Source organism: Vombatus ursinus, unplaced genomic scaffold (genome assembly GCF_900497805.2).
Source record: "Vombatus ursinus unplaced genomic scaffold, bare-nosed wombat genome assembly UNPS02015255.1, whole genome shotgun sequence".
Taxonomy (NCBI): Eukaryota; Metazoa; Chordata; class Mammalia; order Diprotodontia; family Vombatidae; genus Vombatus; species Vombatus ursinus.
Genome location: NW_020955033.1, coordinates 5,751,467 through 5,763,337, shown reverse-complemented (window position 1 = coordinate 5,763,337; position 11,871 = coordinate 5,751,467).

Here is an 11,871-nt window from a genome sequence, read left to right as displayed (position 1 = left end):
TAGTGTTGTTGCCATTAGAAGCTGGTCTTCTCATTTAAGCCTATTGTTTCTTGTCACTGGTTTCTTCTCTTTTTTTTTCTTATTGTATTTCTTCTTGACTTTGGCTTTTTTTTATATATTATGGTAATTTTTATTTTTTTTTTGGTTTTCAACATTTACTTCCACAAGATTTTGAGTTCCAAATTTTCACCACATCTTACCCCTCCCCCACCTCAAAATGGCATGTATTCTGAATAACCCTTCCCCTAGTCTGCCTTCCCTTCTAACTCTCCCCCCACTTTGCTTATCCCTTTCCTCTTCCATTTTCCTGTAGGGCAGTACGGATTTCTGTACCCCATTTTCTGTATTTCTTATTTCCCAGGTGCATGTGAAAACATTTTTTTTAAACATGTGTTTTTTAAACTTTGGGTTCCAAATTTTCTCCCTTCCTTCCTCTCCACCCACCCTCATTGATAAGGCAAGCAACTAAATATAGGTTATATATGTGCAGTTATGCAAAACACTTCCATAGTAGACATGCTGTGAAAAACTAACTCTATTTTCCTTAATCCTATCCCACCCACCTCCCATTTATTCTATTCTTTCTTTTGACCTTGACCCTCCTCAGAAGTACTTGCTTCTGATTATCCCCTTTCCCAATCTGCCCTCCTCTCTATCATCCCCCTACTCCCTTGTCCCCTTCCTCCCCCATTTTCCTGTAGGGTAAGACAGATTTCCATACCCAATTGAGTGTGTATGTTATTCCCTCCTTAAGTCAAATTCTAGGAAGAATAAGATTCACTCATTCCCTTTCACCTTCCCCCATTTCTCCTTCACTGTAAGAGCCTTTTCTTTTCTGTTTTTTTTTTGTGTGAGATAATTTACCCAGTTCTACCTCGCCTTTTCTCCTTCTCCTAGTATAATCCTCTCTCACCCCTTAATTTGATTCTCTAGATATGACCCCTTCATTTCCAACTTACCCTGTGCCCTCTATCTATCTATCTATCCATCTATCTATTTATATATACATACATATAATTTTTCCCCTCCAACTACCCTAACACTGACAAAGGTCTCATGAGTTACAAATATCGTCTTTCCAGGCAGTAATATAAACAATTCAACCATAATAAGTCTCTTATGATTTTCTCTTTCCTGTTTACCTCTTCATGTTCCACTTGAGTCCTTTATTTGAAAATCAAATTTTCTATTCAACTCTGGTCTTTTCATCAAGAATGCTTAAAAGTCCTCTATTTCACTGAATTACCATTTTTTCCCCTGCAGGATTATACTCAGTTTTGCTGGGTAGGTGATTCTTGGTTGTAATCCTATCTCCTTTGCCCTCTGGAATATTATATTCCATGTCCTGCAGTCCCTTAATATAGAAGCAGCTAAATCTTGTGTTATCCTGATTGTGTTTCCACAATACTTGAATTGTTTCTTTCTGGCTGCTTGTAATATTTTCTCCTTGACCTGGGAACTCTGGAATTTGGCTACAATATTCCTAGGAGTTTTCCTTTGAGGATCTCTTTCAGGTGGTGATCAGTGGATTCTTTCAATTTCTATTTTTCCCTCTGGTTCTAAAATATCAGAACTGTTTTCCTGGATAATTTCTTGAAAGATGATGTCTAGGTTCTTTTTTTTGATCATGGCTTTCAGATAGTCCAATAATTTTTAAATTCTCTCTCCTGGATCTATTTTACAGGTCAGTTGTTTTCCAATGAGATATTTCACATTGTTTTCTAATTTTGCATTGTTTTGGATTTGTTTTACAGTGTCTTGATTTCTCATAAAGTCACTAGCTTCCAATTACTCTATTCTAATTTTGAAGGAAGTATTTTCTTCAGTAAGCTTTTGGACTTCCTTTTCCATTTGTCCAATTTTGCTTTTTAGGGCATTCTTCTCCTCACTGGCTTTTTGGACCTCTTTTGCCATTTGGGTTAGGCTATTTTTGAAGGTGTTATTTTCTTCAGCATTTTTTTGGGTCCCCATTAGCAAGCTGGTGACTTGTTTTTCATGATTTTCCTGCAAAACTCTCAGTTTTTCCTCTACTTCTCTTACTTGCTTCTCAAAATCCCTTTTGAGCTCTTCCAAGGCCTGGGACTCATTCATATTATTCTTGGAGGCTTTGGATGTAGGAGCTTTGGCTTCGTTGTCTTTTTCTGGTTGTATATTTTAATCTTCTTTATCACCAAAGTAAGATAATAAAGTCTGACTCTTTTTATGCTGCTTACTCATGATCCAGGTCAATTACTTGAGTTTTAAACTCTTTGTTAAGGTAAAAGTCTGTTTCCAATGTGGAGAATGTACTGTCCCAAGCTTGGGGGGTTTGTACAGCTGTTTTCAGAGATACTTCTAGGGAACTGAAAATTTTCAGTTTTTCCAACATCCTATGATAAGGGGCGAGGTGTTTTCTCTCCACCACCACAACAAGCTCCACCACATCAGCATTCCTCCTCACCCCAGTACCACCCCTAAGAACTGTGACCCAGATCCAAGCACAGGTAAAGCAAGAGATTCCTGCCTCAGCAGTAGCAAAGAGATCCTTGCAATCCCTCTCTGATCAGCCACTTGATTCCCCCTCTGTCTGTGGACCAGAAGCTCAGGGAACAGCCGAGGTACCCAAGGGTGGCTGAGACCTAGCTCCTTCTCTCACCGCAGTCACAGACTTTTCCCACTGACCTTCTAAGTTGTCTTTGGTATTCGTGGGTTGAGAAGTCTGGAAACCACCATGGCTGCCTGCAATTCAGTCCTCTGAGGCCTGCTCCAGGGTCGCTGCGGCCTGCGTGCCCATGCCAAACTGTGCTCCTCTCCCTGCTTGGCATGATATACCTTTCCGATCAGCCATCCAGGCTGTCTTGGGCTGGAAATTTGTTTCACTCTTTCTTTTTGTGGGTTCTGATGTTTTAGAATTTGTTTAGAGCCATTTTTATAGGTATTTGGAAGGGTTTGGGGGGAGAGATCAAACAAGTCACGGCTTTCCATCTGCCATCTTGGCTCCACCCCCTTGATCTTGGTTTCTTCTGGCTTTTTTTTTTTGAAGATTCTGAGAACCTTCATTAAGATTCATGCCCTTGAGTATTTCAATAATCTTGTTCAGAGCAAGAAAAGCACCAGACCTTTCCACTGTGTAGTTAGGTAGTTAAGTTTGATTAGCTTTGTCTTGTTTTCTGGTCATCAATTTTCTAATCTTTAGAAGGAATTTACATTTTTAAAATTTTCAACATCTAGCTCTTCCAATGTGTTTAGCAAAATTTTCCCAAATTAACTCTTCATCTCATCAGTTGGATTTAGTTTGTTTATCCCAGTGGCTTAGGAGGTCAGGGGATTCCAATTAATATTTGGACATCCTAGGTGTTAGCACCATATTATGTTGAGGTTAGAGTTGGGAGAAGTGGTTCAGGTATGAAAGAATTCACTTAGACCTTCTCTCTGGTCATTGGTGATGAATTCAGGGTGGACCCCAAGAATGTTGAGGTGCTGAGATGATGAGGAGCAGATGTGTGGGCCCTAGTGTCCTGAAAGAATTTACTCAGATGGTCTCCAAGTTAAAGAAAGGTATTTAATGTGGTGTTACACACAAGTGGGCCTGTTCCCTGTAAGGCAGAGCCCCAATGGACAATACTGTACATGAGAGGCAGAGCATAGGCTGCAAGCCCTATGCCTTTAAGGGAGCAGAGTGGCCCCCGCTTTCTGTAGCAGGCAAAGGCTACATTCATTCTTTAGGATTAGATAATTTCATTTCCAATTTATCTTTAACCTATGTTCCCAAGGCCCTTTATTGAATGTAAATTTTTGCTGAGCCATAATCTGAAAAGGATATATTTAATATTTGTGCTTTTCTGCATTTGTTTGTAAGGTTTTATCCCCTAAAACATGGTCAGTTTGTGTGAACAGTTGAGAAAAAAATAGCTCCTTTCTATTCTTATTCAGTTTTCTCCAGAGGTCTTTCTTCTCTGACTTTTCTAAAGTTCTGTTCATCTTAACTTCTTTCTCATATATTTTATTGTTAGAATTATCTAATTCTTAGAGGGAAATGTGGAGGTACCCTACTTTGTTTTACTGCTTTGCCATTTGGGGCATTTATGTTTAGTATTGATATTACCTCACTGTCTATAGTACCTTTTAGTAAAAAGTACTTTCCCTGATCATCATGCCTTTCAAATTAGGTCCATTCTTGCTTTCACTTTGTTTTAGATCATGATTTCTACTCCTGCTTTTTTTTTAACCTCAGCTGAAGTATAACAGATTCTGCTCCAGTCTCTTAATTTTACTCTGTGTGTATCTCTCTGTTTCTGTGTTTCTTGCAAAACAAAACAAAACAAAACAAACAAACAAAAACTACATTATCGAGTTCTGGTTCTAACCCATTCTACTATCAGCTTCTGTTTCATGAGCAAAGTCATCCCATGCACATTCATAGTTATAACTACTAATTGTAAATTTTCATCCATCTTTTTTCACCTTGTTTATTCTCTCTCTCTCTCTCTCTCTCTCTCTCTCTCTCTCTCTCTCTCTCTTTTCCCCTCTCATATTTTCCTCTTCCTTTTTCTGTTAGGTGAGATAGACTTTTATGCCCAACTGAGTGTACATGCATGATAATCTCTCTATTCCCTGTTCTACTAATCTAGGCAATTTATATATTTTTTGTAAATATTCATCCAGTTCACTTGTTGTCAGGCCAAAATTAATACAAGCAGAAGAGAATCAATCAATACTCTATTGCATCTAAGTCTCAGAGGCTGCATTGAGTATGTAATCATCCATGAAGAAAAAGTCATGCACCAACTCTACTTTCACTTTAGTCTTCGTTTATATCCTTTTCAAGTTAAAACATCAGTGTAGTAGTTGACATTGATGCCATTTTCATTCTCATTGAAAACTTCTGACATCACTGAAAATATAATGCTAAAAAGCATGGGAGAAGCACAAGACCCTGCTTCATTTTACAAGTAAGTGCAAGAGCATCATCCTTTAATTCATGAAAGCAAGCCATCATGAAACTGAAGTACAATACTTCACTAGGCAACTGAATTTTGCCATGATCTTCCCTAAGCCCTCACAATTGACAGTTTCAAAAATCTTGCTTGGTTAGATCAACAAATATATACAGAACTCTGTTCTGCTCCTGGCATTTCTCCTGGAGTTTTGAGCAGCAAACACCATATGAACCATTCCTTGGATTTTTCTGAAGCCACACTAACTCTTGGGTAGATAAATATTTTCCAGGTGAAGAATCAGCCATTTAAGTAGGATTCTGGCAAAAATCTTTCTGGCAATGACTAAGAGAGAGAACCCTCTGTGATTGTTACAGGACAATCTTGAGAAATAATAATGTTACATAGAGAAGTAAGCTTTGCAAGGAATCACAAACTCTATAGAGTGCTACACTTTACCATGGCTCAGAAACTCCTTTCTATTTTTCTTGCTCCATAAACTTTTCTGCTTCTGCTAATCTAGCACTGAAAGGGAATTCTGCACCATTAGTCCAAAGGCATAAATTTAAAACATATGTGTGCATAGCACCATATTAAGTATGTTTATATTAAGGCTCCTAATCATCAGAGGTCAGGCAAGCCAGTTGAGAGCTAAAACTAGAAGGCACCTCAGAGGCCATTTAATCCAGCCTTCTAATTTTATAAAAGAGGAAACTGAAGCCCAAGGAGAGAAAATTATTTGCCCAAGGTCACACAGGGAAGAGCTGTGAGGTTCAGAATTTAAATTCAATTCCTCTGCCTCCCCAATGATAGTGCCCCATTCCCTTTATCTTTAAGAATACTCAACTCTGTTTTTTTATCCTATCTGAAACCAGAAAAATTGCTGACCATATTGACATTGGAAAATATCCCTCCTTGAAAACACCATCTCTCTAAGATTCTGGGAACATATCCCAACAGGCAGTTGGAATATCAGCCTTTTTTTTTTTGGCTTACATGTAATAGATACTGATGAAATATTTGTTTAATGAATATTTATTGAATAGACTACTCAATCAGGTCAAAATGGTTGTTTCCAAAAGTATGGTGTATGTAGATTTCATTTTTTTTTAATGACTTTTAACTTGTTCCTCCATCTTACATTGAAGGGAGGATCTATTTTGCCCAATGGAGAAAAAAAAAGTGGAGTTATGAGTCATGAAAGTATAATATATACACAATTTTATTGTTGATATTGTTGTTGTTTCAATTTTTGTTATAGCATAAATGTGTGGTGATTCTCAAAATATTAGATGTCATAAGAGAAGGAACTATTTTCTTACAGTTCAGCATTATTCTTATATTTTCTTAAGACATTTTTCTTATTTTTTTATTCTGCAAGTTTCAATTTACTCAATTTGGTGATATTATCCATGTAGCAAAAATGAGATAAACAATAAATTAATGTGGAAAAATAAAAAAAAAAGAAAACAACATTTCCATTTTCTTTTCCTTTTAGATAAAAGTATGTGTTCATATTATTTCTTTTTTAAAGATAAAATAATCTTTATATCTGCCTCTCTTTGATGAAATACAGAAAAGTAGATTTTTTGCTGGACTTGGAGTCAGCTGACTTGGGGTGAAGTCTCAGGTCTGCCATTTGATAGTGTAACCTTGGGCAAATCATTTCACTTCAATTGGCCTTGATTTCTTCATCTCCAAAATCAGCACTTATAGTATTAGTTGACCTTTAAGTTCCTTCCAGCCCTGTAATTCTGTGAATAGAAGCATCTTGTACAGTCAGATTTAATATTTCTATCTCCTCATAAATATAGAACTTCATTCACTTTTTTAAAAAATCAGAATATTACTTGGCATCATTGCAGTCATAATTAAGATATGGTCAAAATTGTGAGGAGAACTTAAGCTAGTGACCTTTCTATGTTTTTTTGACATAGGATAGACATTCCAAGAAGCTATATGGAGTCCCAGAATCATTGTAGCTTTTTCTAAACAGGCCCTATTTTCATGTCCTTAATTGGTGATGCTTGTCTAAAACCAATCCTCCTCATATCTTCTACCAGTGGAACTCGATGTGTACTGGAGTCAGCTGAAAGAGGCTCACAAAAGCCTATTTTCAGAAATTCACAAAAACATTACAAATTAGGGCTTAGTTTATTATTTTACTGGTTAACTAGACTTAAAATGTGATAGAGAACTTGTAAATATTGAAGATTAAACTTAAATATATGTCATATATGCATTGGTTTTTAGATTAGATTGTTAAACATTTACCAGCCTATGCATCCATGGATCACTTCTTTCCCCCCCACCCCCACTTCTTAAATGAAAGTATTTGATTTCCTGAATTTCATCTCTGCTCCTCCAATTTGCCAAGGTTATTTGGAATTTAGATCTTGAGTTCCAAGGATGCTGACAAGTCTATCCAATATGACATGTATGTTGGATGAATGGGCATCCAACTCAGTACAGTTTTGGGGATACTTTTTATCTAGGTAGATGAAAACGGGCCAAATATACAAAAGTAATTTGCTTTCCTAGACATAAAAGAAAAAGATTTTATTAGAATTAGAACTGCCATGATCAAATAATAGTTATTAAGTTTGTATGGCACTACTGATTATCAGATTAAAAAAAATTCAATTTCATTACAGTGGAAATTACATTTTCTAATCTGTACTAAATTTGGTGTTGGGAATTAGTTCACTGATTTTGTTTACAAGGTATTACATTGTGAAATTTTCTATGGTGCACTGCTGACCTCAAAACCTTTGGAGCTCATAATAGGAATATCAGATGAATTATTTTTGCTACAGCTGGTGAAGTGGATGATTGCTAAGGTGTAGTTAAAGTGGTCAATTGCCTCTACTAAAAATGTTTGTGTATAGTCACCCCTTTGACTTACAGGAAAAGAACATGGATTGTATTTAAAAGCAATCATTTAATTTGTCACATTAGCTGCACTGTTAGTCACTGGTAGAATTAGAGAACAACCGAATCATATGTGTCTCAGTAGTTCTTCTGTCATTAGACTTGTTTTATCATTCAGGATAGGGTCTATGTACATTGTTTATATAATTGTTGCTTCTAAAGGGATACAGTTACTGAAAATAGAAAGGCTATATAAATTAAGCTAATGATAATAAAAATTGTACATTTGTGTCTCTGCAAAAAGGCTTAAAAAATCATTTCCCCATTGGTTATTTTGTGAGTCAAGAGATAATTCCATGTTTATAATTTAACTTGGACAAGCAAATAACCATGCACTGAAACAACTAAAATTATTTTTCATTTAAAAATGAAAATGCAATAATGAACAGACTATTATAATTATATTTTCCTGTTAACTTGTCAAAAATATAAACTGGTGCTATATTTTACTTTATAAAGCCATTTCATCTGTTATTAATTATAAGCCCAATTATGTGTTAAAATTATGTAAGTTGAATCTAATTTTCACACTATGTTATAAGGGAGGGTAGTTGTTTTTCTTGGCCCAAAGATTAATGCCTAATTACTGCTATGGAAGAAACATATTACAGTACAAAGATCTGTGGCAGTGGAGTCAGAGGACCTGTTTTCTAATCCTATTTCTGACAAATTTTGTGATAGTGGGCAAGTCACTGAAGGTTTCTGGGCCTTGTTCTCCTCATCCATAAAATGAGTGAACTGGCCTTTTTAATCTCTGACAGCTCTAGGGCTATGATAGAAATTCTAGCAAGTTATATTTATTTGTCCACAAATGTGTAGCCTATTTATATCAATATTTCCAAAGTGCATAGAAATTAATTAATTCAATTCAATCTCTTTTCAGAACCTACTAGGATGACGGTACTATGTAGGACATACTAAGACAAGATACATAGCAATGGAAAAGAGCCTGGGATATAGCAGAGTAAAGAGTCAAAGAGAAAGCACATTTTTATGGTCCTTGTAAAAAAGCCAACAGAGACTGGACACATACATCATGTAGATGAAGGAACAATACAGTGGGGAGGAAAAATCACCAAATTAACAAGTACCTATTAAGCATTTACTCTGCATTAGCCACTGTGCTCACCACTGAGGATACCACCATAAAGAATCAAAGTCCTTAATCCCCAGGTAGAGGTAGATTCTGGCCCTACCTCTGCCATTCCTGGAGGCTATATCCTTTAGAAAATCATTTAACCTTTCTAGCCCTTGTTTTGTTGACCATTAAAATGGGGGTGGGGTGGGGAGAGAGTATATTAGATCAATCAATCATCAAGCATTTATTAATTGTTAACTGTTCCAGAAAATGTGCTATGCTGTAAGGTCTTTTTCAACTCTCACCATCTAAGCTGTTGTTATCTTTTTCTTCCTAACCAATATAGTTGTTTTCTCTATACATCAAAAGTTATCTTAAGAACAAAAGAGATATGTCTAAGTATCTAAAGAAATGGAGTCAATGCCAATTATTTAGTCATATAGTTCCATAATTAGATATTACAAAAACAATTAAAACCACGGCTCTAAAAAGTTTAACCTGTATAGTAAAAACGTGTTGGATAATACGTATCTTTGTTCCTGGACCAAGCACTTGTCTCAATAGTAATAACAGTAAATAGAAGAAGTTTGTTTTTGATTGCTGGATCTCTGAAGGTACATGAATTGCAAATACATACATGTATAGTATATAAATAATATGTGTGTGTATGAAAACAACTAGAGCAATAATAGATTTTTTTTCCTATAGTTTCATAAACACTCATGAATTTGTTGGGCAATTGTAGTTTGAATTATTTACCATTTTTTTGAAGGTCAGTTCAATGAATTGGTGCACTTTCAAAATACAAATGACATAACAATATTTGACTTCACAACTGCTTTTCTTATTAACTTCATTATTTAAAGGAATCTTATAATGCAAAGTTACAAGTTTTGGGAGTCATCAAAATTATGATCAAAAGATAGAAAAGGGAATGTTACCAGATACCATTTCAGTTCTGTCTTCAAATAAACTACTCAGTAAATTTTTATATTCACTCTACAATGACTGATCCTTGATAATATTAAATACAATTTTCAAACTGAATATTACCCTTTTCCCACTTAACCAAAACACATATGAAATAAATATCAGACTTTTTGAGAGGCAGGACCTTATAGCTGATCTAGAAACCAGGAAGTCCTTAGTTCAGTTGATGTGTTTGATATTTATTGGCTATGTGTTCTTGGGTATCCTTGTGTCACTGCTTTAGATAGCTATATAAGACTTCAAGTTTCAGAGAAGGTGGGGACTTGCATAGTAAGACAAAATTCCAACATCATGTATTTCTCTCTATCAATGAAATCACAGGTCTCATCTCTATTCTATAGAAAGCCTTTCAGATCTTTGAAACTTACTCTAATATACAAGAACCAAATATAAGGCAATCTTTCTTCATAATTAGCAACAGCAAATAACAAATTTACTTTACTTATAAATTTAAGAGTTTAAATATTATTAACCCTGTTTTACAGATGATGAAAAAAAGGCTCAGAGAGGCATTATAACTTTATGGATAGAATGCTGGACTTGGAGATAGGAATCCTGAGATAGAGGTATTTCCCTCTCAAACTACTAATATGTCTATCATTATACAGATAAGTTATTCAACTTCACAAATCCTCAGCTTTTTTATCTGTAAAATGAAGATAATAATATTTGAATTAATTACTTAATAGGGTTATTATAAAGAAAGACCTTTCCCAACCTTAGAATGCTACATGATTTATTCTTCAATGACCTACCCTTAGCCATAGAGTTGGATTCAGAGTTGGTATTCTAAGCCAAATCTCCAGACTGTTGTGAAATGCTTTCATATAATACAATGGCAAACATCCTTGGGTTATACCACTGAAAGATGTGTTTATTTTGTTTTATTAAAAAAAATCTATCACTTAAATGCATAAACTTCTTGAATAATAATAGATGGAGGACTTGTTCTAATAGGATTCTATAAACAAATATAACCAGGAATATATATTATAGAAAGTTTGAAGACATGTTACACCTTAATGATACTAAAACTTCCATCTGTTTACCTACATCATACTTCCACTTTTAAAAATGTAATACAATGTCCACACTGCTTAGAATCACAAACTGGGAAGATCATTCTTTATTACCTGCCTTGAGCACTGTCTCTTAGTGCTTCATGTTTACTTGTGTCTCATTTGAACTAAACTCAAACCAGTTCATAAAATGGCACTTAACAATGTTTGTCTTAGAAAGAATAGGAATATTCACCTGCAGGCTTCACTAGTCACACCAGCAAACTAACATCATATGTCTGCAGTTATATCAGCTCCAATTATGGTGAAATTACAAAAGGGAGATTGCTCTAATTGGAAAATTACTTTTAACATATCCGTTAGAACAATTTTGCACATTTGAGCTTTGAAAATTTTGTATAACTTGCCATTGCTATTTCACATAAATTAATGAGTATTTTAGGCATTGTGTTATAGGGGTCACGTGTTTGTGCTTCATCTATAAATGTAAAAAGTCAAAATGAGATTATGTAAATGGAGTATTTTTGTTTTGTTTTGCTTTATTTTGTTTTTGATAAACATGTCTGTATATGTATAGAAATATAAATATATATATGCTTACACACACACATATATGTATATATATGTGTATATATATATACATATATATATACATATATATATATATATATAATATTTACTTGTAGTAACAAGATCCTTATCCTGAATACTAATTGTTAGGAATAATTTTCCAACTTTTTGTTTGTTTGTTTCTAGTATAGTGTTCATTCATTTAATAAGTCACCACAGTTCAGTGGCAGTACAGAGTCAAGATGACTGGTGATGGCTCAGGATGTAGTGGATAACGTTGGTGTCTTAGATGCCTAACCAAGCTCCAAGAGCTCCACAGCACATGCTTCAGCTCTTTTCATAGCCATTGAAACAAATTGTTCTCATC